The sequence below is a fragment of the Engraulis encrasicolus genome, unplaced genomic scaffold, assembly GCF_034702125.1.
Source record: "Engraulis encrasicolus isolate BLACKSEA-1 unplaced genomic scaffold, IST_EnEncr_1.0 scaffold_157_np1212, whole genome shotgun sequence".
Lineage (NCBI taxonomy): Eukaryota > Metazoa > Chordata > Actinopteri > Clupeiformes > Engraulidae > Engraulis > Engraulis encrasicolus.
Window position 1 is genome coordinate 1,630 of NW_026945098.1, and position 13,256 is coordinate 14,885.

General features: G+C 40.0%; 1 long non-coding RNA gene across 1 annotated transcript; it reads left to right on the forward strand.

Annotated features, from left to right (window-relative positions):
- The first annotated feature begins 840 nt into the window (after positions 1 to 840).
- Positions 841 to 9,107, forward strand: LOC134442424 (uncharacterized). The gene is made up of 2 exons (XR_010033372.1): positions 841 to 1,792; positions 8,040 to 9,107. It is a non-coding gene; the product is annotated as an uncharacterized LOC134442424 (long non-coding RNA).
- Positions 9,108 to 13,256: the final 4,149 nt, after the last annotated feature.

Here is a 13,256-nt window from a genome sequence, read left to right on the forward strand (position 1 = left end):
CACAGATGGAGCATCTTCGATTTTCTTCACCTTCCTGTCTTTCCACATCCAAGTCCATAGTCCTTGTATCATTGTCCGGGTCAGTTGCCGTGTGATCCGTCCTAGATAGCAGATTATCCTCCCCCCCCTCCTCGGTCTGCCTGGGGGTATTCTCTTTGTTTTGTACTCGTAGCGTTTTGTGCAGTCCGTCGGGGTGCCAACCCTAGAACTATTGCATGCCGTCTTTCCGTGCAGTCATCCATTCTTTCATGGAAGTCCGTGGGTCTTCCCCCACCGCCAATGGGCCTTTCCCCACGGTCACGACAGTTAAGATGAGATAAACACCGAAGATGCTTTGCTATAAGCAGAGACTGCAGGAGCAACTGGAGATGTGGAAGTTGAATCTCTAGACAGTGGACTGGTGTTCCTTGGGACCCCTTCTGCATCCTCAGCAGGTATCTCAGAGTCTTAGGGTGCAATAGATTACTAGCATTAACAGACAAATTAAATTAACTTCGGCAATTAATGTGACAGTGTCAGAGAAGGCAGAGTTGAAAGAGTGAGCTCAGTAAAGGAATGTGTTACATTTTCAAGCATCAAAGGGTATGTTGTAGCTGTATATGATGGCAACTGGTGGATAGCACGTGTTGAGGAATGTATGCCGAGCACTGGAGAGGTGAAACTGAACTTCCTGCATCCTCATGGACCATCTCCATCCTTCACTTTTCCCTTCAGACCAGATAGACTTGTCATGGATCATCAGGATGTGCTTCTGGTAGTGGAACCTGTAACTGCAACGGGACGTACTTATACATTATCTACAAAAGACACAGCTGCTGCTTCAAATGCACTGGTAGAGTACAAAATGAGAGTGTAGCCATTGATTATCTCTTTAAAGTACGGTAAAGGGAAGATGACACAGGTACACAGAGAAGGAATGTTCAAACATTCACATATCATCATTTGGTGTGTATAAATGGACATCTGCCTTAGTTTCTGAAACCTGGGACCATGGAAACTGACCATTTTTGTTTTGTTTTTGTTTTGTTTTTGTTTTGTCATGTGATGCTACTATGGTATTACCATATTATTAGTAAGTGGTCTGTATGGTGCCATATTTGTGAGTCAAATTCTCTCTGAAATGAATAAAGAACCGAACACCAGCATTTGAGGTGTTGCTAATGACATTGCCGGCTACGTTTGGACAAGGAACTGGCCATTGTAAAATATAGTTATTTTAGATATTCAATTTTTAATTTTTCAATTTATCATAATTCATATTCTGAGGGTTGTTGTATTCCAAGCTGATTGTGTAATATGTAGAGCCAGAAAAGAGCTTTCAAACAATACCACAGGCATCTTTTTGTGACTAACACTGACTGATATATTCAAGGCTGATTGTATAGTGTCCTACCCTAAAATGTGAACCTTTCCTAGTCTGTTTCTCCCTTAATATTAGTGTCAGATTCAAACCAATGCAGTTCTGGGGTGCTACCTTGCTACTAAAAAGGCACACCAAGTATGATTGAAATCCGGATCGGTCGGGTCCCAAAGCGTCTGATTTCACGTATAATGACCCCGTTACGCATACTGAAAATAAGAGGTCCAAATTCATAGCGCAACGGGCCATATACCTATAACGCAAGTTTGCGCTATAGAACCTTGACAGACTGTAGCGGAAACCCTGAGTTATAATTGTTTTGCTGATCTTCTTAAATGTTTGTCAAATCTAAGATTTTTCTTTTTTCTAAGATTGGAGGTATTGGTGTCAGGCAGGAGTCAGCTGCGTTACTTTCCACAGATGTGGCCAGTGGTAAGTGAAAATTTTGAGTAAATATAGCTTGAATACACATCACGCCTGCTAATGTTTTCCAGCATGGAGAAACATATGAACTTTGTATTGAAATGATTTTGTCTGTGCTCCCTAATGTATTGAGTAGCAATTTCTGTCTGCGAAGTGAATTGAGCGTCAGCCTGGCACAAAACAACGGTCGCACTAATATACAGTTAGGCCGCCTTAAGCTTTTACAAACCCCAACTCCAGTGAAGTTGGGACGTTTGGTAAACTGTGAATAAAATCAAAATGCTATCATTTCCATCACATACAATCCATTCATTAGATGGAGAATAGTGCAACGACAACATATTAAGTGTTCAAACTGAGAAAAAATATTGTTTTGGGGGACATATGTACTCATTTCTAATTTCAAAACTGCAACACGTTCAAAATAAGTTGAGACGGGGATCAGTGAGATGTCCAAATAAGATAAAACAACAAGGAAGAACATTTCAAACATTTCAAAATTGTGCTGATGGACAATAAGAGTGTCCAGGTATAAGACCATCACAGAGAGGCGGAGTCACTCAGAATTAAAGATGCAGAGGGAATAATTACCATAGTTATTACATACATTTCTGAATTCCCTTTGATTTACCATGATTAAGTGTATTTAAGACATATTTCTGTCATTGAAATCATTGTATAGATTCATGACATCATGACATATATATTGGCCGTAGTCTCACACTAGCTCTGCAGGAGTTACAGCTATTGAAAATTGACCATATTAAGAGCTCTTCATGTGTGCAAATGATAGAGGGGTTTAACATTCTCCTATGCACCCGAGCTCACTTGAAATAGACTCAGGAGACATGGGCAACTGTCCTTTGCTTACAGAAGTCAGCCGAAGTTGCAGAAGTCAATTTTTTTTGAAAATAATAAAGTCTTGCACATCCTGTGCTACAGTGAAAATGGACCATCCAACTTGTGTTAGTACTAACTTCTAAAGACTGCCTCCATGATGCATGGGGGTACAGTATTGCATTGGTTAAGTTGTTCTCACTCATCTGTAGAGTTAAATACAGTGCTGAATGACATAAATGGGATTTAAACAGCATGAAAAGCCACTCATGCATTATATTTTGAAGGGAGATCTTCAATTACTGCCACATAGTAAAGACGCATTGCATTATTGACTATGTTTTAACAGTTTAACTCCATCATAAGGACCAGCAATTGATAAAATGGCATTCTTTTGGGAAAGACCTGTCACACTGTAAGCACTACAGGAAGGAAAACATTGCAAAACATGATGAGGTATACACCCATCATTTAAGCTGATGAAATCATGTCCAAGATAGGAATTAACACTCTTTTTAATATAAAATCATCTCATTGGTTAATGTAATTAACTGTGAAGTGTTGTCTTTTGTTTTGTTTTTAGTCTTCCTCAGCATTTTCTGCCTTTTATTGACCCGTCCCAACTCTTTTGAGACGTGTTGCAGATTTGAAATTAGAAATGAGTACATATGTCCCCCAAAACAATATTTTTTCTCGGTTTGAACACTTAATATGTTCTCTTCTCACTATTCTCAATCTAATGAATGGATTGAATGTGATGGAAAGGATAGCATTTTGATTTTATTTACAGTTTACCAAACGTCCCAACTTCACCGGAGTTGGGGTTTGTATTTCGGCTCACACTTTGGTTTTGAATTGTTTCAATATACATTGGAGGGGTATACTCACTTCTCCTACACACTGTTCATTCAGGAGTTAAGATGTCCTCATTCTTTCAACACATACTGTATTTCGGGGTCCTCAAGTAAAAGTCAGAGGTCCAGTTTTCTCAGATCCTCCCAGTAAAAGGTCAGGCAGGTCCTTACGTCATCATCACACAAGGCTGCTGCATTGTAGGCCTAATATTCCACAATCCATGGCACTTTGTCTCTTGTGCCTGACAGGCTCACATTGCAAGACTTGTAAGCTTTCTTCCAAAGCAAAATAGGACCCCATTTGACACTCCAAAACACGTCTTAAACTGAGTTTTTGTCATTCAAACATATAAGTGACAAAGTTAAAAATCTTGAAACTTCTAGTTTTCAAATATACACGCATATTTACAATTATATAGTTGGCCAGTTTTAGAGAGTGAAAAGACATCTTTCAGGGTAGCCGCGGGGTCTAAAAAGTCTATAAAATGTCTTAAAGGGACACTGCAAGATTTTTAGTTGTTTATTTTCAGAATTCATGCTACCCATTCACCAATTTTACCTTTTTCATGAATACGTACCACCACCATCAAATTCTAATTATTCATTATGACTGGGAAAATTGCCCTTCTCCATGGTCCGCCATTTTGAATTTCCAGAAGTGGCCATATTTAGCTGCAAAAATGACTTTACTTGGGCCATACTTGGAAATGTTTATTACTTAGTAAACTTTAATGAAAATTTGGCAATAGGCAGCCCAGTTTCAATGAGTAGCATAGTTGCAGTACCTTTTTTGACCATTTCCTGCAGTGTCCCTTAAAATTTTTAATCCCCTCTTTAGGCCTAAAAAAGGTCTAAAATATGTGTCCCAGGTCTAAAATTTTTAACAAAGGTCTAAAATTTATTTTGTATATTTTCTCGCAACTGGTCTGCTACAAAGTGCAATGTATGAAACGTGACCATCAAACGAACAAACGTTCAATGGAAACTGAGCGAGCATCAAAAGTGCAAACCGAGCCTCTGCGGGCATTTCGGTTCTGTGTCGGAGTGAGGTAGCCGGTCAGTGGAGGATTGTTTGTACCTGAAGAGTGGTTTGTTAAGAGGTACCGTGTTGGCGGTCAAGTGGAGGTAGAGGCGTAGGCAGGAACTGGGGTTCAACGTTGTTTTTTTTTTTTGTCAACCACCTTCAGCACCAATGTGCACTATTATTTACTGAGGTTAAAATATGAAAATAAATTGACACGTGGGTCAAAAAAAAGAATAGAAATAAACATAAATGCTAAGGACACTAAATCCAGTAATAAATCAATAGAGCAAAATAATCAGAATTAAAATAATATTTGCTATAGCAGCAGAAAATAACAAGAGGCCAATTGAAATGTGAAAACCGTCACAATTCCAAGTAGTCTAGCAGAGCCCACCGTACTAGGTGTGTACTCCTTGCTGGCCTCACCTAGAATGAAACTGGCAAGTTTTTGAAGAGCATGAAAGCTCGTGCCCATCGGTGGAGCATACCACCTTTACAACTAAGATGGGGGAAAATAGCACTTTAACACAATACCAGCAAAATAAACCAAATACAACAAAATAACGCAAACCAAAACAAATGTCCTCACACAGGAATTCAAAATAAACATACTGAAAGCAGATGAAATTATAACTGAGGCTGAAATGAAAAATAACAACAAACGGGTTAAACCAGCGCGTCGCACGCGCAGCGTGAACGCAGCACGATCGTGCCTAGGGCAAAGCTGCAGTGTTTATCTTCCTGTCAGAGTGAGTGTAGACTCTTTTAGCTGGGAAGATGCTGCTACACAGGTAAGAGATGCTAACTAACTAAAAACCAGGGTCTCCGCGGATCCTTAAAAAGTCTTATAAAGTCTTACTTTTAATATTTGTTTTTTAAGGTCTTATAAAGCATTATATTTCGCCAATTTTTGGAAGTGTGGTATTATATTTACGTGGGAGGTCTTATATTTCATCTGGGTAGCTTGAGTGTAAGAAAAAAGGTCTATTTTTTGACGCTATAAACCTTATTTAACCGGCATACGTCCCTTATCAAGATGCGGAAAAGTAGAGGAAACGGATCTGTGTTTGTGGCGTGGCGCAGCGCAGCCCGCTGGCCACACAGCGGGGGGCAGCCGCAGACCTGTGGGCGCAGCGTCTAGCCTACTTGCGTGTTCTAGTAGAAACAGTCGAAAAAGTGGTCGAAAAAATATGAACGTGAATCGAGATGGGTAGATATATGCACGTTCAGTGTAATGTGGCTTGAGGACAAGAAATAAAACGGTTAGCTGCTATCCAAGCAACGTCGGAATATGAAGATTGATGTTAACTGTGTCGGGAGGACGCATAGCCTCAGTCGTTATAATGTAGTCTATTGTAAGCATGTTAGCCATGCCCTCGTGTTTGGGTAGAAGCGTTTGCTAAATGTAAAGGGTCCATTTCATAAAGTCCATTATGACCGTATTCGAAAATAATTGTTCCTTCATTCAATAGCCTACACTTTCAAAATCGCCTCTAGATACGTGACAGGTATTTGATGCCTCTGTCAAATGCAAAATGATTTCGTTAACATGATGGCAGCATGAGGAAGTGAGCGCGAGGCAATACGAAATCGGATGAGTAACAGAATATGTACGAAGCCATTGATCTGGCGAGGTGCGTTATGTCCAAATCGGTAACCAGATGGGCAACGGTAAACGCGCTAAATGCTTGTTATGGACATGCTGGAAATCGCTTCCAAGTTGTGCGCTGTTTCTTGCGCCCATCTAGAGAACAACAAACTACAGACAGGCTACGCTCAAAGTAGAACGCTTGCTTCTGCTACCCGTCTCTGATAAAACAAGCTGGAGGAGGAGGAACGGCACTCAGAGTAGTCATACATTTAACCCTTTTGACACCAGGTGTCCTCTCTCCTAATAGCAAAGTGCATTCAACTATTTATCCATCAGAAATGATGAATTGTTGAGCCATTTTTAATGTGTACATTTAAAGGCATTTGATGAACATTCATCTGATTTTTCCATAGGCCGTCAAAACATGCGTGGGACCCTCAATTAAATGCCAGTTGTCAGTTAACTGACCATATGCATGCATGGTGTCTGTAGGCCTACACATCAGTTACACCTTGCTACTGCTTACACTGTGTTTACCCTAGGCTACACTATAAAAGCACAGTAGTCATATAATATTGTTTATTATATATAATTATGTACTAGGCCTACATTTCATTATAGCAATGCAAACTAATAACATTAGCAATATTGCAATGCCTCAACCCGAGAGGTGGTCTTATATTTTATCATCAGAGGTCTTATATTTGTCTTAAAAAGTCTTATATTTGGTGATCCAAAATGTGCAGAAACCCTGAAAAACAGTGCAATTGAACCATGACAGTTTAACAGAAGTGAAATACTGAACAGAAATGATACCGGTGGTGAAGTTTGTCATGTTTGTGTATGCGTGTGGTGTTAATCAGCGTGTTGTATGTTTGTGGATGGGATGTTGGCGTGTTTGGGTGTTACTGAATGAAATGTATGCTTGTGGAGTGTTTGCTAACTGGAAACAATGTATGCACCCATGTTAACAGTTGTCAGAACAGAAACGGGAGTGAAATGGTGAATGCTTACGGTAGAAAGTTCTTTGAAAGTCCGGTTTGGGTGAGAGTAATCCGAGTGAGTGGTTTGAATGAGGAAATGGCGCCTCGCAAGTTCAAGGCGAACGCCACTCGAGGCGCCGTGATGACGTGGTGAACAACTTCATCGTGGAAAAATGGCCATTTAAGCTGCGTTGTGCTTAATTTATTGCGTCGTCCGGGTAGGACTAAATGTGTGGATGGATTTACCACCACCACGGCCAGCAACAGGACAGGGTTGACAGTTGACATTATTCTTAAATATAGGCTACATATTTAGGCCTATTAATCAACCAACCGTGCCCAGTAGCAAAGCCAGGGGCTGAGTCGATAAATGTTGGTGGAGCCTTGGGCCAGAAGGGTTCTCTTTACGTCTCACAATCATCACTGACCATCACTAGAACGGCCATAATGTTATTATAACAATGTGCAAATGTCTCGCTAAAACATTTAACTTGCCGAAACTCTTCACATTAGCTGTAAACAGCGCATCTATCTGTAGTCAACTTGAAGATGTCTAGTACTTTTGAAATCACAGCGGTGTAAAAACCCTGATGGCGGTGTCCTATTCATTTTTGAAGGGACGCTGTGAAGAGGTTAGCTCATCTGCCTCAAAATGTCAATTTTTTGGCTTAACTATTTAACATATAAACTTGATCCAAATTTTGGTAGAGAGATCTGGGATATGACTCGAAACAGTGAAAAGGGAATGTGCCAATTGTTATGTAATATGTCCCATAAACGCGGCACTGATCTATGTGTAGATATTAAATTTATAACTACTCAGCTCTGGCCCAAAAGGCAAGCCCGCTTTCAGTATTTTCTGTGAGAATGCAATCTAGTTCTAGTTTGCTGTTCAAACTTGCAAAAGAGGACTTTGTGTACAATTCCAAGCTGAAAGGCAAGTGTTTTTTCTTTTTTTCCCCAACAGCTAGGCGGTGTATGAAGAGGCCGTGGACGCAGGAGGAGACTGATGCGGTCTTCAAACACATGAACGTTTTTATTGAAAATGGGTTGACAGTTACTAAGGAGTAGTGCAATTATTGCAAGAATAAAGAAGCTCCTATCCTGGACAACAGAACTCTAATGAACATCAGGGACTTTGTTTGGCCTTTGGCTTGGCCTTTAAAAGGAACTTGAAGGAGAAGCATTAAAGGATGACTTCTGCCAATTTCAGTATGCTGTTGCCCACTAATGTATTTTATGTAGATTTAAACAAAAATGGGCATGTACAGTGAGTTCAATAAGTATTTGAGACCTTGCTAATTTTGCTGGTTTGCCCACTAATAAAGACATGATCAGTCTATAAATGTAATGATAATATGTATTCTAACATGGAGAGACATGTTAAATTTCCCTAGATGGACGTTTCATCCACTTGTTCCCAGTAGATACCCCAATCTTTATTACACATTTCCAGAGCTACAGTGGTGTTTACTCTTTCAAAAGCATGATCACAACCCAAACTACCCAAATGACCCTGTTCAAAAGCATGATCACAACCCAAACTACCCAAATGACCCTGTTCAAAAGTTTACATACCCTAGTTTTCTGATGCTGAGTATGGCCCTGTTTAACATCAGGGACCGCTCTAAATTGTTTGTGGTAGTTGTGGATAAGGCTCTTAATGTTCTCAGATGACAAAACAGCACATTCTTCCTGGCAGAATGGTTGTTTCCTATAATATTTTTGGGTGTCTTGCTGGAACCTCGCATTTGAGGTTTCCCCTGAATGGCTCAATGATGTTGAGATCAGGAGAGTGAGACGGTCGCTCAAAATTTTCATTTTATTCTTTCTGAAGCTAATGGCGGGTTGATTTGGCTTTCTGTGTTGAAATATTGTCATGTTGGCATGTCCAAACAATGGACCATGTGCAGTTTCAAGGCTGATGTGTGTCAAGTTTCCTCCAGTATTTTTCACAGGGCAATGTATTCATCATTCTGCGAGTATGGATCAAAAGTATAGTGCATTTGTAACTCAAATGTCCCCATGACATCAGTGGTGAATGACCATGTTTCACAGAAGGGATGGTGTAACTTTCATCATAGGCTCCGTTGACTGTTCTCCAAATGGTACTGTTAATAGTGGCTGAAAAAAGTTCCATATTGATCTCATTTTTTCAAATGACTTTGCCACAGGCATTCTGATGCTTCTCACTATGCTTTTTGGTGTATCATATGCAAAATAACATGTTTGCATTTTTGTAGTAATGTCTTTCTCCTGGCAACCCCCTACAGCCCATCTTTCCTCAAGTGCCATTTTTTCATGTTGTCCTATATTTCATCTGAAGTTATTTTTTGGTTGTCCTATGCCTCCTGAACAATTAAAACAACAAAGCAATGCAATGATTCCCTTGCCCAATGGCTTGATTCCAACCAAACCCCCTCATATTGAATTTCTGAATTGAAATTCCAACAGTGCCAACATGACAATATTTTGACACAGAAAGCCAAATCAACCCATCATTAGCTTCAGAAATAATAAAATGAAGGTTTTTGAGCGACCATCTCACTCTCCTGATTTCAACATCATTGAGCCATTCAGGGGAAACCTCAAATGTGAGGTTCCAGCAAGACATCCAAAGATATTATAGGAAACAACCATTCTGCCAGGAAGAATGTGCTGTTTTGTCATCTGAGAATATTAAGAGACTGATGCGGTCTTCAAACACATGAAAGTTTTTATTGAAAATGGGTTGACAGTTACTAAGGAGCAGTGCAATTATTGCAAGAATGAAGAAGCTCCTATCCTGGACAACAGAACTCTAATGAACATCAGGGACTTTGTTAGGAACTGAGGCTTGGCCTTTAAAAGGAACTTGAAGGAGAAGCATTAAAGGATGACTTCTGCCAATTTCAGTATGCTGTTGCCCACTAATGTATTTTATGTAGATTTAAACAAAAATGGGCATGTACAGTGAGTTCAATAAGTATAATGGAAACCCAACTACCACAAACAATTTAGAGCGGTCATTGATGTTAAACAGGGCCATATTCAGCATCAGAAACTAGGGTATGTAAACTTTTGAACAGGGTCATTTGGGTAGTTTGGGTTGTGATCATGCTTTTGAAAGAGTAAACACGGAAGATTGCTAATAAATATCTTAGGCCAGTCACTAGCAATGAGTGAAAAAAAAGGTTTTGTGTAATCCTTCATATTTTGTGAGAAATCGCCAAGAAAGTGTATATTCTGCTGGGGTATGTAAACATATGAGCACCACTGTATACTACATTTAGATAACATTACAAGAACGAGGAAACAAAATGCTACTGCTTATTTTGTTGTAACAGTAATAAAGATTTTGAAGTCGAGGAGACGCGTTTTCGTCTTGTGGTGTTGAAAGTGAAAGTGGATATTTATCCAAAGCCTAGGCAATAGCATGGTAAGTCGGCTAGAGTTAATCACGTTATCTCCTCTTGGTCGGCAACATATATTTTGAGGTTCGCTCGGCTGATTGTGTCCTGATTGAGTAAAATGTGCGCCATCAGATTCCAACTCCTATACATTGGTAGCTTTGTAAACTAAATGAGGTGACGTGGGCTTTGAAAACATTTAGCATTTGAGCATAATCAGACAGTTTGGGTAGGAGGAGGAACTTTGGCATTACATAAAAGGATGATCAAATGGCGTTCAGCTCTCTACTTTGAAGGGGCATTTCCAATGTTCACACAAGTGATTTATTTGCCTGTCCAAACCTTTCATCTCAATAAGATCAACAATTTTCAGCAGTCCAATTCATTGTTTTCGCTGGTTATGCTAGCATGATCTTTTACAATCAGCTAACAGCCAGGCTTTCATCGAGCTGCTGCTTAGCTAGCTAACGAAAGGGAATGGGTCTTGGTCGTTCTGCTCATAGCCTAGAAATCTACATGCCCAAAGCGGCTCCTAGCGGCCAACTTTCAGTGCAACAAAACAAAGCACGCGGCACTACCAGGCAAAATTGTTACGGGGGAGAGACACCAGATGGAGTTGGAAATATTGCCATTTTCGCCATTACTGAAGTGAAGTTAGAAGTCCTTTGTGGGACATCAAGCCTTAAGGACTTGACAAACCCTTGACGACGAAGTTGTGAGAAGGGCTATTTATCCGGCCGGATCATCTCTAATATTTAATCATACTTGTCAAACACTTGCCAATACCAGGCATTGATGACGTTACTGCATGAAACAAGGCTATCTTGTCACATTCTGTTGACTGGAAAGCAGCATGGAAAAAGCCTCCCCAACAGCATAAGTTAATCGCTAACAGCTCTATGATGTTACATCGATGGTTCAGAGTAGATTCACCCTAGTGCCATTTGAACCGTGATATCTATCCAGTTGTCCACCCCAAGTGATTTCAACCTTGAGGTGAACATAAGCTGCGTTGTCGAGTTATATATTTTTATTCTGACTAATTTGGTACAAGCAGTAACGGAACTTGACAGTATCACCAAACTTACCGCACTAAAATTACATGCCACAACACCCAACTTCTACAAATATGGTCTGTACTCACAAAACGAAGTATTTGGAAGTTTGAAGCATAGTCCAGGGGTTTATTATCCACACAAGCCGAACAGCTTCTCTGATTGAAGTGCTGGGTTGACCTTAATTCCGTCAGTGGCAGTAGCCCGTATAAGTCATAACAAAAAGTTCCAGACGAGAGTATTAGAAACTGTTTTTACTGAATTGTGATAGGCTTATATTTTCAAGTGAACACTTCAGAGACATTTTCAAATGTTGCCCTTTATCAATTAGACAATTTTAGTTATCAATACTGATGCTGTGTTCACTTTTCATTGAGAATATGATGAGTTTCGTTGAGGGTTTTAAAGCTGATGAAGGAAGTAACGTTGAGCCAGAAAGCTACTCGGCTTGTGTTGATAATGCTAACTCCTGGGCCATGTACAAACTTCCAAATGCATCGTTGTGCAAGTACAGACCATAGAGACTATATTTGTACTACTGTAAAATTTGTGTGTCATGGCATGTGATTTTAATGCTGTGAATTTGGTGATGCTGTCAAGTTCCGTTACCGCTTGTACTAATTAGCTACATTAAGCTAGTCGGAATAAAAAATATTTTAACTCGGTAATTAGGCTAATGTTTGCCCAAGGTTGAAAACAATTAAGGGAGACCACTGGATGGATGCCACGGTTCAAATAGCAGTAGGGTGAATCTACTCTGAACCCTCGCTTTACATGTGTGGAGACCTTTTCCTGCTGGATGCAAACAGTTAATTGATGACTGTTAGTCCACGTTTAGGAAAACTACGACCGACTAGAGCTGTGGTATAATCTGTGAGGTTAAACAGCTTGACGGACTGAGTGGAGACTGACTTGGGCTGCTGGTGTTTTACAGAGGTGGAGGAGTAGCATGGAGTTGAATTGTGCTCCTTAGCAACTTAAATGCCAGATTATGATGCACAGCAGAGGCATACGTAGGAATTTCATTACTAATTACATTTTGATATATTCCAGACATTAATGATGGTAGGCCTATGTCTTAGGAATTTGGGTCCCATTAATCATTTTGTCCCACCAAACCAGGTTGTAGTTGGTGTATGTGTGTAACCTGTCCTGATAGAACGTATGTCCTTTCAAACAGGTTGTACATAGTGTATGTGTATGATTGGTCCTATTAATCATTTTGTCCCACCAAACCAGGTTTTATTTGGTGTATGTGTGTAACCCGTCCTGATAAAACTCGTGTCCTTTCAAACAGGTTATACATAGTGTATGTGTATGATGACATCAGCGATGACATCATCGACCTTGTAAACCTCACTTTTCTTGAACAGGGGTCTACGAGGACGGACTCCATAAACCACCAAAAAGTCTGAAAAATAGGCATTTTTTTAAACTCACATTTATGAAGAAAAATCTTTTAATTTTAAGTGTTGTATAGGTTCTCTGATTTTTTTCATGATTTTTGATGTATTTCTTGTAGCTCTAGCACCTCCAGAACCCGGTGTCCTCGTAACCCTATGCCACCCTAGGTTTGCGAAAAATTTCAGAAATTGTCCCCGTAGCCCGAGAAACGGGTATGTGTGTGTGTGTGTGTGTGTGTGTGTGTGTGTGTGTGTGTGTGTGTGTGTGTGTGTGTGTGTGTGTGTGTGTGTGTGTGCAACAGAGTAGATACCTGAAAATAACCACCCACATAATTGT